The following is a 20632-nucleotide window of genomic DNA, read 5'->3' as shown; positions in this document are numbered from 1 at the left end:
ACTAGCCACCCAGGGAAGATGGAGGTTGGGCTCTCTCTCTCTCTCTCTCTCTCTCTCTCTCTCTCTCTCTCTCTCTAACATCTACTTCTTCAGAGAGAACCTTTCACCAGCACATGGAATACAAAAAGCTTGCTTGGAATGTGTCAGGCTAAGCAAAAACACATGGTCTGGATATATTCTCCTAAAATAGAACAAGAGAAAGGCGGGAAATAGAGCAGCCTCCCATAAATCATCATTTGTCCAGGGAAAAGATTTCTGACAGATATGCAAGGTACCAGTGTACGTGTGTGTGTGTGTGTGTGTGTGTGTGTGTGTGTGTGATGGTTGATTGCTAAGGCAGAAATTCATTGCCCGGTCCTGCCTGGAAAGCAGAAGGCTTGTGCTTTCTGCATCTGGAAGCCGCATCATTAAAGACACGCCCTGAACCCCACAGGTACCAAAACTGGCCAGAGACCCCTAGAGGGCAGGGCTTGAGCAGGTGGGGTAGAGCATTGGAGCCTTAGGTCTGCCCCATACGAATGCTGACCTGGGCAGTGTAGGTGCCAGCAGGACCACGGTCTTTATGACCTCACACACCTCCCTGTCCTTCCCCTCAGGCTCCGTACAGTAGCCAGAATAGTCTTTTCAAAGGATCTCTCTCTCTCTCTCTCTCTCTCTCTCTCTCTCTCTCTCTCTCTCTCTCTCTCTCTCTGAGTGTGTGTAAGTGTGTCTCCGTCTCTCTTTCATACACACACATGCATACTTTAAATGGTACCCTATGGCTTTTAAGATAAAGATAAAGTTCATAACATGGCATAAACTACCCCTATAGTTACACCCTGGGTTCTTTCTTCTCCTGAGTTACCCTGCATTTTCTCCTACCTCACTGAACCTTTTATCAGTTCTGTCCATCCATCCTGCATCCTGCTTCCTCCTGCCACAGAGCCTTCGCACGTGCATGGGAAGCTCTATTCCCTGTGCCTCTTCACCTTTTCTCAGCTCAACCCCCAGCCTCCTAACGTGGGCTATTTTCTCTGATTCCTATAACACCCTGTATTTCCCTCTCAATGCATTTATTACTACTGTGGTTTTGTATTTACTTATATTATTTGATTGATCTTGGTTCTCACCCCCACCCTGCTCATCATTCCTGGGGCAAGAAACAGGGCAGGGTCTGTGTATAAGATGGTCCACGTATAGTGTTAATTCTCTTCTGTGAGGTTTGTTTGTCATTGCACGAAACGGTATCTGGGACATGGTTGATACAAAATACATTTTTCTTAACGAGTGAGTGAATCTGCTGGCTGTTTCCTCCTGCAGTGGGCACTGAAGTAATCTTCAGAACTATATCCCGTTACCTGGGGTTTCTCCCCGACAGGGCTTTTTCCAATCAAAGATGCATTGGTCCCTGACTGGGTTGTTCCGTGGTGAACAGGGAAGGAGGGGGGAGGAATGACAGTTTGTTCTGTTCGTTCTGGAAATGAAGACTTTCTGAGTGAAAGGGACTGTTGGAGATTATCCATGGACTCCTCATTATACAGGTAAGGAGCTAAAGGTTTTCAAGGTCAAGGACTCATTAGATTATCAGCCATCTTTACAGCCACACTGTCAGCCCCTACGACGCAGGTTTTTACCAGAAGCCTTGCTGCCTGACCCTATCCCCACCCCCGTCTCAGCCCCACATCTGTCCTGAGTGCCGTGGGCAAGGTTGACCTTGTGCAAACCGGTAAAGCTCCAGCTCTCCCTTCCCTCCCCACCAGGACCCCTCCTCTCCACTCTCACTGTCCACCCCGACCACGCCCAGTGCCCCTTTCCAGGCCAAGGATGCTTGGCATGTTCTAGAACAGTGGTTCTCAACCTTTCTAATGCCGCGACCCTTTAATACAGTTCCTCATGTTGTGGCGACCCCCAACCATAAAATTATTTTTGTTGCTACTTCATAACTGTAATTTTGCTACTGTTAATGAATCATAATGTAAATATCTGTGTTTTCCTGCTAGCAGTTTTCAACCTGTGGGTCACGACCCACAGGTTGAGAACTGCTGCTGTAGAGCCTAAGATCATCATCAGAAAACACAGATATTTACATTACAATTCATTAACAGTAGCAAAATTACAGTTATGAAGTAGCAACGAAAATAATTTTATGGTTGGGGGTCACCACAACATGAGGAACTGTATTAAAGGGTCGCGGCATTAGAAAGGTTGAGAACCACTGTTTTAGAAGGTGTCCCTGATGCTCACCTTTCCTGACCTGACATCATCCTCAAAACTCGCCTGTCCTAGATCCATGCACATTCATTTTAACTTTGCTGACTCAACTGTCGAGCAGCCCACCGAGCCGTGTTCATGGGTTTATCCGCAGTTCAGCTCCGGGAGCACCCACATTCGAACCAGGTCCTCCTGGAGCTGCTTAGCAGTGGGAACTCGGGGCACTGCTGTAAACCACTGTGGGAGCTTTTTACCCCACTTACGGGAGCTCAGCCCTGTGCTCAGCAGAAAACGCACTAGATTTCACCTCTAAAACAGGGCAAAGGCTGCCTCTGAGCATCAACCCTGAATTGACTTGATTTTACCATCGCTTTCCACCTATGCGCGGCCTGGAAGCTAACTCTTAAGTGGGACTTTCTCATCCCAGTGGACCATAGTCCTTCAGGCCCACATCAAGCTGTGGACATGCAGACGGTGTGACATTCCCTGGTTCTCAGCTAAGCCGTTTGGGGCTAACTCCCCACCTGCCTGAACTGCAACTGTGGAACATGCTACATGTCCCTGGGGGCTACCTTCCCATCTGTAAAACAATTCCAGTGAGCCTTGGTGTGTTTCTAAGTGCCTATGTGTTCTTTCATTTAATTGGGGACAGGAGGCATGAATTATATTCATTGTCTAATGATTGGGAAGCATGGCTAAAATGAGCTGGGTGTCAGACAGTGGGGAATGGTGGAGAGCATGGTGAATGAGAGCATATGGACCCACCAGGGGGACAGCAGGATCCAGTGGACAATGAAGCTATCTCTACAACATCAATCCCACCCATCCCCCACTGACTAGGAACCGTAAAAGCTGGTTCTCCCTCAATAGCATAAAATGCAGTTGTGACATTTAGAAGCACAACTTCCATTTTGCCCCCATGAGGGAGCCAGCCTTGTGATGAAGCCAATATCTTAAAAGAAAGAAGGAGAAGCAGAAATAAATTGGGTCCTTGGTGACCTTATTGACCTTTAAATCTAACCAACCTTGCCTTCTAATCCACCTCTGGGCTTTTCAGGTATATGTAACAAGAATGGCTTGGGTTTTCATTTATCTGTAACAAGATTATAACCTGGTACAGGTGCATCCAATATTTACCACATGACAGTGCAAGCCCACAGTCTTAACATCTTATTTTTTCCCCAAGAAAATCTGCAAATTTGGATTTTTAGCCGAAATTTTATGATTAAAATACTATGTAGGCCAAACAAAACTTCTCTGTGAGCTTCTAGTCCACACCTCCCAATGCTCTAGGGGTCTGACTTTACTTTTTATTTTTTTCAATTATAGTGTACATCCAATGTTATTAGTTTCAGGTGCACAGCATAGTGGTTAGACAAGCATTTACTTTACAAAATGTTCAGTATTTCTAGTACTCACCTGGCACCATGTACATTTATTACAACACTAGAGGCCCAGTGCACGAAATACATGCACTGGTAGGGTCCCTAGTGGCTGCGGGCCACCAGCCATGGCCTCCCTCTCTTCCCCCGGCTGGCCCCATCCCCTGGATGAACTCCAAGTCGAGGGGACAATTTGCATACTATGTTTTCATTATATAGGATTATTGACTATATTTCCTATGCTGTACTTTACATCCCAGGACTATTTTGTAACTAGCAATCTGTACTTCTCAGTCCCTTTATCTTTTTCAACCAGTCTCCCAGCTGCCCTCCCCTCTGGCAACCATTAGTCTATTCTCTGTATCTTTGAGTCTGTTTCTATTTTGTTTGTTCATTTATATTGTTCTTTAGATTCCACATGTAAGTGAAATCATATGGTATTTGTCATTCTCTGACTGACTTATTTCACTTAGCATAATAACCTCCAGGTCTATTCATACTGTTGCAAATGATAAGATTTCATTCTTTTTATGGCTGAGTAATATTGTACTGTATATATGTACCACTACTTTTTATCCACTCGTCTATTGATGGGCACTTGGGTGGCTTCCATAGCTTGGCTATCTATATATCTATATATATAAAAAGCTAATGTGCTAAGTGTCCGACCGTCTGACCGGTTGCTATGACACACACTGACCACCAGGGGGAAGATGTTCAACACAGGAGCTGCTATGACGCGTACTGGCACCGCAGACCTGGTGCCACAGAGCAACACTCAGCTTCCCCCAAGTGGGACACAGGCCCCGCCACCACCCCGAAGCATCAGCCCACCAAATCGCAGCCAATCCTGCCAAGACCCCATGGTGCAAAATAAGGCCCACAGCCCAGCCCAGCCCAGAAAGGTTGCTGTGGGCACCAGGTAATGACATCATGTAGCAATGCCCAGCTTCCTCTCCCTAGCCACTAGCCTCCTTGCAGTTTTTTCAGCCCAGGAACACAACTTGCTTTATAGCCAGGTGCAAACATTTCACACTTTAACCAAATGTCTCTGAAGTTTTTTCCCGTGCCTCATCTTATTTGATCCTCACAGAAGTCCTGGAGTAGGTAGATAGGAGACTCGGTGTAATTCTATTTTCTTTTCATTAGCCAGAAAACAGAGATTTAGAAAGCTTAGAAACTTGACCCGACTGAAAAGAAGTAAGAAATGGTGGACCTTGAAAATGACTTCTGGTTTTCTCACTGCACAGAATATAGTCAAACACTGCTGCAGTGAAATATTTTACCCTTTGTTCTCCCTGCATGTTGATATTTACTGCTGTGTTGCTGACAATTACCTGAAAGAGAAGTTGGGGTGCTTCACTGGGCTAGGAAAAGTTTAGCTACATCAGAAAGCAGGTCTAATTAAGCAAGTTTATTCTATATATATAAAAGGCTAAGTTGACTCAGGCATGTATGATACATATAAAGCACTTGCTGGCGCCAGTCGCACACAAGTGTTTTGATCTGTCATTGTTGATTCTGAATTTGATTTACACTTCTATTATAGAGAAAGGGCGAATTGCGACATTAAGATATTTCTTCTAATTAATTTCCTTTCAATGTGCACGAATCCATGCACCGGGCCACTAGTTATAAACAGTGCTGCAATGACCATAGGGGTCCATGTATTCTTTCAAATTAGTGTTTTGTGTTTCTTCGGTTATATACCCAGAAGTAGAATCCCTGGGTCATAAGGCAGTTCCACTTTTAATTTTTTGAGGACCCTCCATACTGTTTTCCATAGTGGCTACACCAATCTGCATTCCCACCAACAGTACATGAGGGTTCCTTTTTCTCCACATCCTCAACAACACTTGTTGTTTGTTGATTTATTGATGATAGCCATTCTGACAGATGTGAGGTGACATCTCATTGTAGTTTTAATTTGCATTTCTCTGACAATAAGTGACATTTAGCATCTTTTCATGTCTATTGGCCATCTGTATATCCTCTTTGGAGAAGTGTCTATTCAGGTCCTCTGTCCATTTTTAATTGGATTTTGGGGTAAGGTTTTCTTTTTTTGGTGTTGAGTTATATGAGAATTCTATATAAATTTTGGGTCATTGGTGAATATGTTCTCCCATTCAGTAGACTCCATTTTCATTTTGTTGATTCACTTGCTGTGCAAAAACATTTCAGTTTGATAAAGTACCATTTGTTTATTTTTCCTTTGTTTTCCTTGCCCAAGGAGATATATTAGAGGAAATGTTGCTAAGAGAAATGCTTGAGATTTTACTGCCTTTGTTTTCTTTTAGGAGTTTTATGGTTTTGAGTCTTACATTTAAGTCTTTAATCCATTTTGAGTTTATGCCATTAGTATTCTCTGTTCCTGTGACTAAAAGTCCTTGCTAGACCCTCCAGATATTTTGCTTCCAATAGTCATAACCTGGTTTTGTATTATCAGCTCTGTCTTAATATATTAGCATTACTTGGGACACTGAAGAAACAGTGACCAGTGTCTGTCATTGAGCTCATGAATGTCAATGCCTTAAGGGCTTTGAAGCTTCACAAGGTTTAGGCTCATTGGGAAAAATCTATACTAATAAAAGGGTAATATGCAAATTGGTCACGACACCCTCACAGTAACAACTGAACAGCAGGCTGCATGGGGCGACAAGGCTGGCAGGAGGGTTAGCGAGGGATGACCAAACGACTCACCAGCAGGCTGCATGGGGCGACCAGGCTGGCAGGGGAGTTAGGGAGGGACAATCAAACGACTGAACACCAGGCTGCATGGGGCAACCAGGCCGGCTGGGGAGGGGGGGGGGGGGGAAGCAGTGAGGGGCGACCAGGCCAGCAAAGGGGAACAGTGAGGGACAACCAGGCCAGCAGGGGGGAACAGTGAGGGGCAACCAGGCCAGCGGCGGGGGCGGGGGGCAGTTGGGGCAACCAGGCCGGCAGAGGGAGACAGTTGAGGGCAACCAGGCCAGCAGGGGGGCCACTGAGGGGCAACCAGGCCGGTGGGGGGGGGCAGTTAGGGGCTACCAGGCCGGCAGGTGGGGCAGTTGGGGGTGACCAGGCTGGCGGGGGGGGGCAGTTAGGGGCGATCAGGCTGGCAGGCAGAGGCGGTTAGGGGTGATCAGGCTGGCAGGGGGGCAGTTAGGGATTATCAGGCAGGCAGGCAGGTGAGCAGTTAGGAGCTAGCAGTCCCAGATTGTGAGAAGGATGTTCCCCAAGGGGTCCCAGATTGGAGAGGGTGCAGGCTGGGCTGAGGGCACCCCCTCCCCCCATGCACAAATTTAGTGCACTGGGCCTCTAGTTAGAAAGATAAAATCTGAGGGGGGGGGGGGCATATCTGCTTTCATTGCTGTCCTCTCCACCAACTCCAGCAGCACCACTGCTACATCTCTGGGCCTCTTCTGGGCTCTCTCTCTTTATTGGCTCACAGACCATTGGAATTGGAAAGTACTTCAGCCAGCATCTGCTTGAGCTTCTTCATTTTACAATGGTTCCAAGCAGGGGAGAAACTTCCTATGACTACATAATTAATTTGGTAAAAGTGCCACGCTAAAATCCATAACTGCTGACACTCAGTTTTATGTGGTCTACATTTTCCTATGTCATTGGTCGTTATTTTCTCCCAAATCAAACCATCCAGTCCAAGAAGGTATCTCTAACTGAAGGCATCTTTGATCAGAACTGGTTTAATTTTGGACTCATGTTAGTAAGAACACAGTCACGGGATGACCATGGAACTCCAGAATTGGTGGCTGGTTCTGAGTTTGAATTCTAGCTCTGCCATTTAAATCTATCTGATTTGGGACAATTTACTTAAGTTTGCAGAGCCTCAGTTTCTCTCATGTGTGAAGGAGGTATGAAATGGTACCTCATTTAGTTATTATGATGATTAAAGAAACCTATCATGGAAAACATTTAGCACAGTATCTGGCATTGAACAAATATGTTCAACTTCTTTCTTTTCAGGAAGCTTAAGATTCCAGGGAAGAGGCATTGCTTCTAAACGCTTGTCGGCTGGGTTGTACTCACTCAGCTATTTGTGCATGCATTATAAATCAGCATCTCTGAGCACCTACTGCATGCCGTGCATTGGTGAGGCACCATAGGTACAGTAGTGAATAAGTAAGACAAGGCCCTCCTTCTTAGAGGTTATAATTCAGCAGAGAATGTAGGATTTAAACAAGTGTGTAGGCCTGACTGGTTTGGTTCAGTGGTTGAGCATTGACCCATGAACCAGGAGAGGTCACGGTTCGATTCCCAGTCAGGGCATATGCCCAGGTTTTGGGCTTGATCCCTGGTGCAGGCTGTGCAGGAGGCAGCCCATCAATGATTCTGTCTTATCATTGATGTTTCTATCTCTCTCTCCCTCTCCCTTCCTTTCTGAAATCAATATCTATATATATCCTATATAATAAAAGGTTAATATATAAATTGACCAAACGGAGGAACCACCAGTTACTATGACATGCATTGACCATCAGGGGGCAGATGCTCAACACAGGAGCTGCCCTCTGATGGTCAGTGCACTCCCACAGGGGAGCAGGCCTAAGCTGTCAGTCAGACATCCCCCGAGGGCTCCCGGACTGCACAAGGACGCAGGCCGGGCTGAGACCCCCCCCCCCAACCTCGTGCATAAATTTTGTGTACCAGGCCTCTAGTATATGTGTGTGTGTGTGTGTGTGTGTGTGTGTGTGTGTGTGTGTGTGTGTAGATAATATACAACGCAGTCCTAAGTCTCTCTAGCAGCACCAGCCATGTTAGGGGAATCATGTAATATGTGGCTAACATGGAGGGCTCTGGAGTCTGACTGTCTGGGATTGAGTCTGGCTCTGCCTCCTACCAGTATGTCTCGTTGGGCAAGTTACTTAACATGCCCATGCTATAGTTCCCTCACCCCCAAAATAAGGATAACAGTTACTCCTGCCTCCTAGGACTATTGTGAGGGTTCTAGCATATAAGCATATATATATATATATTAGAGACCCAATGCACGAAATTCTTGTAAGAGTAGGCCTTACTTCCCCCAGCTGCCAGCACTGGCTTCCCTCTGGCACCCGGGACCCAGGCTTCCCTCTGGCCGCTGGCAGGCACCCAGGACCTGGGCTTCCCTCACAGCTGCAGCTTCGTCTGGAAGGTTGTCCAGAAGGACATCCAGTCTAATTAGCATATTACACTTTTATTATTGTACTAGAGGCCCAGTACATGAATTCATGCACCAGTGGGGTCCCTTGGCCTGGCCTGCACCTTCTCACAATCTGGGACCCCTTGGGGGATGTCAGAGATCTGGTTTAGGACTTAGGCTTTTATTATATAGAAGATATATATATATATATATATATATATATATATATATATATATACACACACACACACACACACACACACACACACACACATATACATACACACACACACACACACACACACACACACACACACACATATATTTCCCGGAACAGAGCTAGCTCTCCATAAATGTCCCCTGTTGTTATGTGGGTGACATGATTCTCACTAATGCCACATATCTCACTAAGCCCAGCTGGAGTCCTGCATATCTGAGCTGAACAGAGGAGCAGCAACTTGGAGCTGGCTCCCAGGCACAGGGAAGACAGAGCTGGGGCCTGAGGCTGCAGAAGAACTGAGCAGCCCTGTCCTCAAGGCTCCACATCCCTCGGCCCACATCACTGGGACAGATTCTTGGCCCCCACATCTCGGGTTCCATTCTAGAGGGATCACCTGCTTCAGACAGCCGGGGAGGTAGGGCCTCTGCCAGGATGTCACTCATAATTTGAGCAAAAGATATTGTGTTTGCTTTTTCTCCTACTTACTGACACTTTATCCACAAAGTCACAGACAATGTGGAATAGTGGCCTCTCCGGGCAGTTTCCATGTGTGGGGGGAGTTTTCTTACACAAGTTTGGCCGCACAGTCCTATTAACCAACACAGACAGAGCCGCTCTTTCCCCTGATGAACTCCACCTGGCTTTGAACACCTGCCAGAACTTAGGATGTTATTCTTGGATGAGGCTGTACTTCTCTAGGAGCAGGCCAACCCCTTCATTTATGGATGACTGAACTGAGGCCCAGAGTGAGATATAACCTGCATGAGATCACAAGCAAGTTAGCGCAAGAGGTAGGATTCGAACTCAGGCTTCTAGATTCCCAGACAAGTGCTAGTTCCACTTTGCCACAGTTCCAGTAGGCAACCACTTTCTTTTCAAATCTCAACCTGAATCCATCGGCTGTGCCTGCCTGGAGCCTTCCACAAAGGAGGGTGGTAAGGCCACATTCAGGGTGTAACAGCTGTGATTGATTAGCAATGTCTGCCACATTAGGAGAGTGGCGCCAAGTTCCCTTATCCTTAACGTAAGCCAAAAGAAGCACCACTCATGGTGCAGTTTCCATGTTAAGCCACAAGGAGAAAGGAGAATCTAAAGTGTTAGGTTAAATTTTGGGGTGAGGGTGCAACAGAATCACCCGAGGCGCTTGTAAAAATATACACCTCAGTACCAGGTAATCAGAGCCTCTGGAACATATATGAGTAAACCAGCTGCACAGGTGGTTCTGGGCACGATCGTGTCGGGCAGCCATCACTGGGCCCTGGCTGTCAAAGTGGGCTTGAGAGCCAACAGCATGGGCATTGCCGGGAGCTTTGTAGAAATGCAGAGGACCCCAGGCCCCAGCCCAGCCCTCCTGAACCAGGATCTGCATGTGAACAAGATCCCCTGGGTGGATGTGTGCACTCTGGTGGGCAGGATGCGCATGAGATACTCACAAGGCCCTTCTTCACAGCCAGTCCAGCGGGACATGCTTTAAACGGGGCTGAGATTTTCAAAAATGTCTGCCTGACCTGAAGAGAATACACAGACCTGGGATGGAGTGAGATTAAGCCTTTGACCTTAGGGTGTCTCAGCAATATTTACAACACTCAGCTACCTTCTTCCTGGACCAGCTGACTGAGCCTTCTCACGGCTGGTCAAAGGGCATTTGATTGTTTTTTTAATGAACCTTGTTATTCCTCCAAATGTACTTGCATCAGCCTTACTGTTAAACACAGATAGGTTTCCCCAAATTGTCCTCATCTCACATCCAGTAAGCATCTTTACCTTGACTTTCTCGTACTCCAGTGGCTTTTTATGCCCTTTGGAGAACAGGGCTTGTTTCTGAATAAGAGTTTGGTTCTTTTGTTGCTTCCAGTAGTGGGTGTGCGTGATGTGTGTGATGAACAACCTTTACATTTGAAATACGGTGGGAAGGAATATTCTCCCTGGGAAAGTTTACTTGATTTCTAGTTATACAGGTACCATTTGTGTAGCCCCCTCTCGCTCCCCCAAGTCCCAAAGTGAGTTGCCCTTATGTCTGGTGTGGTGCATCGGAGTTTGTGTTGTACAGACCAGCAGCCCGCTGCCTCGCTCGTTTGCTGGCATGGATATAACCCAAAAGTTTTGCTGACTGATCTCTCCTCTCGCTTCTCGAGCAATGGAAGACCAGATTCAGTGGGAGTCACAGCCCCAAATCTGAAAATCTTAGCCACCTGTGGAAACATCCCTGCAGGATTTGTGGGGAGGTGTAGAGGGGGTAGAAAGGAAGGTTCTATCACATGTCACAGGACGCAATTTAACCAGACTCATCCTAGGGGTCCTTTCCCTGCTGGTGCTGTGCTGGCTCTTGTCTTCCTCACATCAAAAGAGTCTCTAAGATCCCCACTCTTGCCCAACCAGTGTGGCTCAGTGGTTGAGGGTCGACCTACGAACCAGCAGGTCACGGTTCAATTCCTGGTCAGGGCACATGCCTGGGATGCGGGCTCGATCCCCAGTGTGGGGTGTGCAGGAGGCAGCTGATCAATGATTCTCTCTCATCATTGATGTTTCAATCTCTCTCTCCCTCTCCCTTCCTCTCTGAAATCAATAAACATATCTTTTTTTTTTTTTTTAATCTCCGCTCTTACCCTGAACCCTTGCAGTGGCCTGAAATCCACCGTCCTTTCTGGGCCGAACAGAGTTTTGGAGTTGGGCCTTTGGGGTGACATATTCCCCCAGCGTGCCCCTTGCATGCGCAGTTCACCAGCCGTGTGATACTGGAGTGTGTCTCAGCATGTAGTGAGGGCCATGGATTTGGCTCATGCCCTCCCCATCTCTTCGCCTTCAGAACAGCCTGGCCCAGCAACCTGAGCCTGTTGTCGGGGAGAGGAAGGTGCGGGAGGCAGAGCAGCAAGCAGGTTAGTCCAAACCATTAGTATTCACAGCTCTGAGGAAGCAGCCCACGGAGTCCCCCTTGGGAAGCCCCCGGGGAGCTCTGCTGTCTAACCTGCAAAAACAGAAAAATAATTTTCTTTTCAGAAACGCCACGCTACCCCATTGATTTGCTAATGGATTCTGGCAGCCTTTGTATTAGTCTGAGAAGCCATTCAGACCACCACTGACAATGTCAAACTTATAAATTGCTCTTGATAAAACCTGCACATCAAAATTAAATAGGAAACACCTGGCGAGCTGGCCCCCACCATGGGGAAGGCCAGGAGTGCCCTGGTGGTGGAGAAGTGAGGCCAGGGGGCATTCGGAAGTCCCTGGAGACAGAGGTGGGGGGGGGGGGGAAGAGGGTGGCAGGGACATAGAGGACTTAGGACATCAGGCCAGATCTGACAGCCGCTTTTTGAAAAAATGTGTCACCATTAAATATCCAGAGTTTTTGTTTTGCTTGGAAATCAGAAGATTTGGTCACCGGGAGCCACATTCTTTTATTTTTTAATTATATTTTATATTTATTGTTGATACTATTACAGATGCCCCCCATTCCCTTCCTTTGCTCCTCTGCACCCAGCCCCGCACTGCCCTCCCTCTGGCCCCCACCACATTGCTGTGGGTGTCCATGGGTCGTGCATATATGACAGCGATCAGCGAGAGCACCTGTCCCTTATTCTTCATGGCACCAACCAAGGGCTCCTTCCGGCCGCTTCCTCTTCCGTCTCACCCACAGCCCCTGCTGGCGTGGGAGTTCGAATTCCCTTTGTTCATAGGCTTTGGAGACTGAGAACCTTGGCTTCCAATGACCTTAGAGAGGTCACATGCTGTCTTCAAACCTCGGTTTTCTCATCTGTGAAATGGAGGCGATATGCCCACTTGACTTGAAACTTGGTGACGTTGGAAAGGAATGTTCTTCCTTCCTCTCAAGGAGCTCTCCTTACTCTCACGGAGTGTTTTCGCTCCCCAGGCCCCAACTGAAACTAAGCCACTGTTTCTAATAAAAAATAGGCATAGATATAGCTAGCGTGAGTGGAGAGCCTTGCATGCCAGACCCTCTTCTCCCCTTCGCATCCATCCTCTGGGTCCCTCCCAGGCCAGCCGAGTTAGGGCTGTTCTCCCTGGTCTGTTAATGAGTCCAGGACCCAGGGAGTGGAATCACCCCTTGGAGAGGCGATCGCCAAAGCATTCTACCACCTTCCGCAGCCTCCTTCCTTCCTGGGCCAGAGCTTCTAGAATAAGACAGTTTTCAGTGCATTGTTGGGCTCTAGAGCGACACCTGTTTCCCCAGAGCAGAAATGACACCTTTGAAGTAAAATGTTCTCAGCTCCCCGCTCCACAGGAGAAACCTACCTGGGGACCCATTATGGCTGCATTCTAGGCGTGGTCAAATTGGATGCTTAAATATATCATTTCTTTGGTTCTCAGCTGCCGGCAGCAGGAAAAACATTTGAAGGGCAAATAAATATTTATGTATGAGGGCTCTTTGTGCACAGTAAATGTTTGAGTCTGTTGTCCCAATTCCCTGGGCCGAGAGGCAATTATGGAGCCCAGAAGAGTGTGGGAGTGAGTGTGATTCAGCACCGACGTTCATCAGCAAGGTGATGGCGAGCGTCTCCCGCTGCAGCTCAGGGCCCTGCGCGGAGATAACAGCTTATGAAGCGCTCGCAGGTGCCTGGAGACCTCAGTGCTCTGCACTAATGATCTCATTTAATTGCCACAACGCGTCCTTTTACAGACAGAGCCTGCTGGGTTTGTTTTCGACTGACCTGTCCTGTGTAGACACGGGCAGAGAAAGAGGAGATCATGTTCTCCCTGCTCTTTCTCCCTGTTCCCTCCTACATTGTACGCTCACGGAGGACTATCTGGGATGGTAAGAGTGCTAAGCTGCTGTGGGGCCCTTCCTAGGGGCAGGCCCTCTGCTCAGCACTTGCTGTTCCTTTGAATCCTCACAAAAACCCTCATGACATGGGCATAATACATTCCTCAGAAATGCATGCTGAATGAATGAGTGAAAATCGTTGCCAATCTGCCCGCAGCCATGGTAGCGGGAGAAGAAACATCCATTTGGGTTGTACCTGCCAGTAAATCTCTATGGAAAGGGTGTCCGAGCAAAGAAACCCCCCGTCAGATCCACTTGCTGTGCACAGAAAGGGTGTTGTCCTCTGTCAGGTCCACCTCCCCATTCTCTCTCTCTCTCTCTCTCTTTCTCTCTCTCTCTCATTTTTCCTTTTCTTACTGTCTTTTCCTTTGTCTTTTCTTCTTCGTAATCGTTCCTTTCCTTTTGATCACATTTTTTCCTACCCTCTTCATTCTCTTCTATACCCTTTGGCATTTCCTGTTCCTCTCCCTCCTGTGCGACCCCTTCCTTCCTTCTCTCCCTCCTCTTCCTACCTCCTCCTCTCTATTTTCCTTCTCCTCCTCATCTTTCTCCTGCTCCCCACAAAGTCAGCCCTCAGGTCTCCAAGATTGCAGGGGAACTGTTTGCAGGCATTTCTGAGGATGATGGAGCTGGGGAGGCGTGCAGCAACTCAGGGGAAGTAATACCAGATGTGCCTCTGGTGCCAACAATCAGCCCGAATGTAAACTGTGCCGAGCGCCAGCAATAAAGCTCGCACAGCTGGCGTGCCGGGAATGCCAGAGGGAGGGAGTGCGGCCTCGCTTCCTAGCCGGGGAGGGCTCAGATCTGGTCTTTGCGTATATTTATGCCTCCAGATCCTTTTTTGCTTCTTCAGGAAGGCGATCCATCTTCCCCCAAGTTTATTAAAGGCCGTTTTCCAACACCACTTATGAAATATTACAGGCAGCCCCATGATTCATGGCCTCATTTATAACCCACAGCACTTGAGAACTTTGGGGGAATATTTCTCATTAAATCTATTTCCCAAGTCTTAGGAGTTGTCTCCTGCTTCCCCAGGAAACACCCGGAAATTCAAGACAGGTGTGAGCAGCGGGGGAAGGTGGGTCTCCTGGTGCGGAGCCTGGATGACGGGGGCGAGGAAGCACAGGGAGGAGAGAGGCGCCGGTGACCTTCCACCTGGTTCTCGGGGCCGTGGGTGTGTTTCCCACACAGCAGTCTGTGCACCTGAGAACTTCGGTCCCTGCGCCCTCGGCTCTGCATCTTCTCTGGCAGAGGTCTCTCCGGGGGAGAGCGTGTGGAGGGGTAGACAGACAGAGTGACAGATCCGGCAGGCCAGGCGTCAGCACCCTGGTCAGCAGGGCCCCTGGTTAGGAAGCAGGCTCCCTTCTGGAAGGAGCAGGCCAGGAGCCCGGAGCTCATGTCTTGGACTTGGCCATCAAACGCTGCAGCTCCTTCCTGTTGCCTGAGTGACATTTTTCTTAAGCCTGGCTTACAGCTGGGAATAAGTTGTTCCCTGAACCAGGTGACATGAGGTCGCTAGGCCTTAAATTCTCGGCCAAGTATCTGTAAGAAAGGTTTTCGGTGCTTTGACCATTTTACAAGCACAGTGGCGTGGCTGCCCTGCGGAGCACAGGAAGGGAGAAACCCTCTACCCACAGTAGCTGCCTGCCAGGCCTCTGCCAGGGGCTGGCTTTCCTCTGGGTGGTGCCATCTCCTGAAATAGAACCTGGCTTTGACCACATAGTCCCCTCCTGCCACCTATGATTTAGGTGTGCCATAGTCTACAGCTGCAGGGTGCAGCATAACTCACTGAAATTAGAAGAAAAACAAAACACACAGGCTCGGTGTTTGTTTTTATATTTATACTAGAGGCCCGGTGCACGAAATTCATGCACTGGGGGAGGGGGGGTTTCCCTCAGCCCGGCCTGCACCCTCTTGCAGTCTGGGAGCCCTCGGGGGATGTCCAACTGAAGGCTTAGGCAGTTGGACATCCTTGGCATTGCGATGGAGGCGGGAGACACTCGCCAGCCATGAGCCAGCTCCTGTGTTAAGCATCTGCCCCCTGGTGGTCAGTGCACGTCATAGGGACTGGTCATTCTGCCATTTGGTCAATTTGCATATAAGCCTTTTTTTATATAGGATATTGGGTCGTAAAGGGTAATAGTCAACTTACGGAATTTAACTGTGTGCTGAGCAGCAAGCGGCAGATCAAACATTTAAACACTGGGCGGTGTCACCCGCCGTGCTGGTCAGTGTGTGCCCGGGGTGAGCCTGAGATGGGAAGAAGGAATCTGCTCCTCACTCCACCTCACGTCCTTGTGTGGCAGTGTTTTGAGACAGATTTTCTGTCTTTTTGTAATATGGGTCCTTTCCTGTTTATTGTATTACTAGAGGCCCAGTGCATGAACTCATGCACCGGTGGGGTCCCTCGGTCTGGCCAGCATCGGGGCCGATTGGGGCCATCTCACCCAGTCATCCCTCCCTGCAGGAGGTTGGCTGGCTGAGGGGAGGGACCACAGGAGGTTGGCCGGCCACGGGAGGTTGGCTGTGGGAGCGCACTGACCACCAGGGGGCAGCTCCTGCATTGAGCGTCTGCCCCCTTGTGGTCAGTGTGCATTATAGCAACCGGTCAACCAGTCATTCAGTTGACCTGTCATAATGGTCACTTAGGCTTTTATTTATATAAATAACGGAGGGTGGCAAACTATGGCCTGGGAAATTGCTTGTTTTTGTAAAGTTTTATTGGAGCACAGCTGTGCTCAGGGAGTCTGTGGCTACCTTCATGTGCAGCAACAGAACTGAACAGTGGTGACAAAGGCGTGCAACAACCAAAGGTGACAAAGGACCCACAAAGCCTAAAATATTGACCATTGGCCCTTTAAGAAAAGTGCTCCCACCCCTGACTTATGTATTGACATGTACATATGACTATCCAGAGCTGTGTGCTCGGAGCCATCCGCTACAGTGTTCTCTGGGTGATCTCAGTGTTCTCAGTGTTCTCAGTGTTCAAGGCAATGTCAACTCGCTGCGACTCTGCTTTACACGCTGGCTTTTGTGAGGAAGAGTTCCCAGAAAGCTCCCCTGGACCGTGGCACTGTGGCGGTTGTGGGGTGTGTCGTGGTGGTGCTGGTGGTGCTGGTGGTGCTGGTGCTGGTGATTTTCACCTGATCTGGTCAGCTATGTCTGGCCTCACATGCATGTGGTCATGGCGTTTGTTTTGGGAGGATTCTCAGAGGAAATCTTCTCCAGAGGATGGGCTAGCTATAGGAAAAGGGAGACCATCCCTGTGATGATCGGTCCCCATGATGCCTGGACTTGCTGTGGCTGGTGCTCCGGGGACAGTTATTGAGAGGGACGCTTAGCTTAACCAAACCCGGCCAGGTTGGTTCAGAGTTAAAAGCAAGAATTGCCCTTGGAACACTCTCAGGGGAAGGGGACCTCACAGGTCAGCGTGTCCAGCCAGGGGCTCCCAGTCTTGATGGTGTTGCTGGCAGCCCTGCAGCCTCCCTCAGCCTGGACGGGTGGTGGTCCCCTCCCTCCTTGGGCAGGGATGTAGGGCAGAAGCATCAGGGCCCTGCATCCCAGTCTGGGGTCCCTTTCATGTGGCCTCTGTGGGCCTGGGGCCTGCGCAGCATCTCAGCCCCCACCTCCTGGCCAAGCAGGTAGCGAGGGGCCTGTGGAGTGAAGTGGGGGTGCCCAGGCTGCAGGCACAGCTCTGCTGGCAGCTCCTGAGGGATCGGGGAGCATCCCGGAGCACAGTCTGCAGACAACACCCCCCGCCATGGACAGGGAATAGGTAGACACCTGCCCAAATGCCCCTCAGAAATGGCCCTGCGGAGGCGAGGATCTGTTTTCCCTCTTGCTGCATTTCTCTTTCAGCCTTTAGTTTGCATCGCCCCTGGTGTCGGCCTCCGTGTTTAAAGGCTATGTGTCTCTCTGTCTCTGTCGGTCCGTGTGTGTGTGTGTGTGTGTGTGTGTGTGTGTGTGTGTGTGTGTGTGTGTTTAGGGTCTGATTGTGTGCGGTGCATGTTCCTCACTTCCATAGACCACCTTTACTCTACAGTACAAGTCAAAGCGAAGGGCACAGTCCAGTGAACATGGGTGATAACGTGTTAGGGGGAGACACAGTAGCAATAATAAGACACCCTGGCACACATGCCATTTGCTGGTGAAGCCTTTTTTCTAGAGGGAAGAACTGAGCTAATTTTTAGTTCCAGAAACACTTTTTTATCGTCAGGTGGTGCTGATAAAAGACTTCATGAATGGGGAGGAGTTTGGAGCTGCTATGTATTCAAGTTAGAGACACCTTCCCTAAGCCCTGGAGTCCCTGAGCCAAAGGCTGGGGGAGGGGGGGGGAAGGGGGAAGGCCTGGAGTTGGGGTAGCAGGGCCCAGGCAGGCTCAGGGGGTGCTGACCTACAAGCCCCAGTGCCCATCTCTGAGATTCAGGGTCTGTGTGCTTGAAGTCAGCCCGGAGCCTGCGGAAGACACTGGAGCCGGCGGTCCCTGCCGTCACCCAGCCTCTCCCCTGGATGTCACTGTTGTGCTGTGTGAACGGCGCTGGGGAGCACTTAGGAGCTGAGAAACCCCCCTGGAAGCGCAGCCTTTAGGGCTGGGGGAGGCCGGGCAGGAAAAGGAGGGGATGAGCCTATTCGCAAGCATTTGGGAGGTGGGGGCTCCATGTCCCCAGGCCGAATGGTGCTGCCCCACGATAGCGGGTAGTGGGTAGGGGTGACACAAAGGCTCTCTGGTCCCGCATGTCCTGGGCAGGCCTGCTTCTCTAGCACGAGGAGGCGAGGGTGGCTGAGAGAACTGGGGTCAGCCAAGCACACCCCCACCCACACAGCCCCTCTCAGGCCGGAGCCACCACGTCAGAGCAGTGGAGGAGGTTCCGGGCCAGCCATGTCGTGGTCAAGGGCACGGATGGGAGCTCACACCCCAGCCTCTCTAAGCAGGCCGTGAACTTGGGGAAGCAGCCTCTGGCCTCAGAGCCAGTGTCCCATCACCGGCATTAAATGGGACTCCCTCGCAGCATTAAGAATTAAATGGGAATAATGCGCACGAAACTCAATACACGCCGTGCAGCTATTATTCCTACAAGGACTTTAGAAAGAGGACGCAGAGAGCCTTCAAGGCCTCAGCCGGGGAGGAAAAGCTTGTCTCTAATCCAATCATGAAAGGAAGCCCTGGCTCACAGATTAGAACAAATCAAGAGATTTGGCCCAGACCCACCAGGACCAGGGCCCTCTTTTCCTCTCGCTTGGTTTCGAGTTTCCTGAGAGGCCGCCGCCTCCTCGCCGAGCCACATGTGCTGTGTTTTGATCCGGGTGTTGGGAGGACGCACCCGAGTTGAGCCCTAAAGCGGTCAGGGGATTTTTTTTCCTGTCCGGTGTTGATCTATTTGAAATAACTGGAAGCAGACCTCGCACATATGAAAAGGCAAGCCCGTGAACTGAGCTCCAAGCAGGGCTGACGAGCGAGGAGACCCCGTGACTGAGGGAGGCCAGACTGTGGGCCTCTCCAGCACCCTGAGAGGGGACTCCATCCAGAAGCCTTTGCGCTCCTTTTGGTTTTCCTCCCTGGAAGGAGATGTCACATTATAAATTATTAAAACAGCGCGCAGTGCCAACCAGTGTGGAGTGACTTCGGGCAGTCTGAGCGTTTTCCCGGAGGCTCGCTCCGGTGACAGTTTTACCAGCGCCCACGCCCTGCACACTCCTCAAGCATCAGCGTCGCAGACCCACCCAGCTGGAGGGAGGTACCACGCCCCTCCTCCCGCCTCCTCTCCTCTGGTATCACAGGCCCCTCCCAGGTGGGGTCCTGCCCCTCCATCTCATCAGCATCCTTTAGGTGATTGGAGGCACAGACCCTTCCACGCATTGAAATGGGCGTATTGAAGTGGGCCCACCATTCTCAGCTCTGAGCAAGTTAGGGATTCAAGCGGGAGGCCCCCTCGGTATTAAAGAGCCACCCAGTCCCCACACCACGCAGCTGGGGGCCCGCAGGCCCAGGCTTGCTCACCACTCCCTCCCTAGACAGTCAAAGAGCAAACTGGGAGTGGAAGGCACCCCTTCCGTTTAATGATGCATTTGGGAGTTCTGTTTTTTAGGGGACAGTTTTGGCATCTTAATTCCATAACCACTGACTCAACCCGCGTTTCCTCTTTCTGAGTGCTGCGGGCCTAGTGCCCCGAGAGAGGCCCGTGTCTTTGTGTCTGAGGGTGATGGGAGGACAGGGGCGAGTGTGGCATGCTCGGTGGGGGAAGGCAAATTGGAAAATGAGGGGGGGAGCAGTGCCGCGCAGCTGCAGAATTGTTCGAAACCATTTTCTCAACTGGGCTAATTGCTCCTCCCCACGGTGCAGAGACACCGACGCCGCCGAAGTCTGCCTTTCCTTATTGCCAGGAGCAGCCTATTAAGAGAGACAGATAGATTGTTACCAGGAGCAGCGGCTCTCCACCTCTCTCCCCTTTCCCTCTATCTCAGTTCTCTCCCGCTCGTACCCCTGTCCCCACCCCCACCCACCCCCACCCCCACCCCCGCCAACAGAGCTCATGTGACTCTCTCCCCTGGCCTCAGCTTTATCACTGGGAAGGGTTGTCAGTGGTAGGAAGGGGGGCGGGCAGACTCAAGCCAGCTCTGCCTGAAGAGTAGGCATAATTACGAAATCTCAGGCCGTTATCCAATTACTTTGACATGTGGCCATTCTAGGGAGTCCTAACTGGATTACGTTCATTATAAAAAGATTAGTCCTAGGATGGGGACTGTGCATAACCAAGTGAACCTTCAGAATATGCGCTGCTGGGCCACCCAGGACTTTGGGGGTAAAACCGAGTGAATGGCTTTGTTTATTGAATTACCGCTTAGGGATTCACCAAGGTGTTTTGTTCAGATAGAGTTTGTGGCTTAAAGCAACTGTCAGCAGTTTCTGTTTGTTTTCCCTTTCTCAACACGGTTCTTCA

General features: G+C 49.9%; 1 protein-coding gene across 1 annotated transcript in view; it reads left to right on the top strand.

Moving 5' to 3' along the window:
• The window catches only part of SLIT3 (slit guidance ligand 3), a 536028-nt gene that overhangs the window by 299315 nt on the left and 216081 nt on the right, over positions 1 to 20632 (top strand). The window lies entirely within an intron of this gene.

Source organism: Cnephaeus nilssonii, assembly GCF_951640355.1.
Source record: "Cnephaeus nilssonii genome assembly, chromosome: 5".
NCBI lineage: Eukaryota > Metazoa > Chordata > Mammalia > Chiroptera > Vespertilionidae > Cnephaeus > Cnephaeus nilssonii.
Note: the sequence above shows the minus strand (reverse complement) of the source record. Positions and strands in the feature narration are given on the sequence as shown.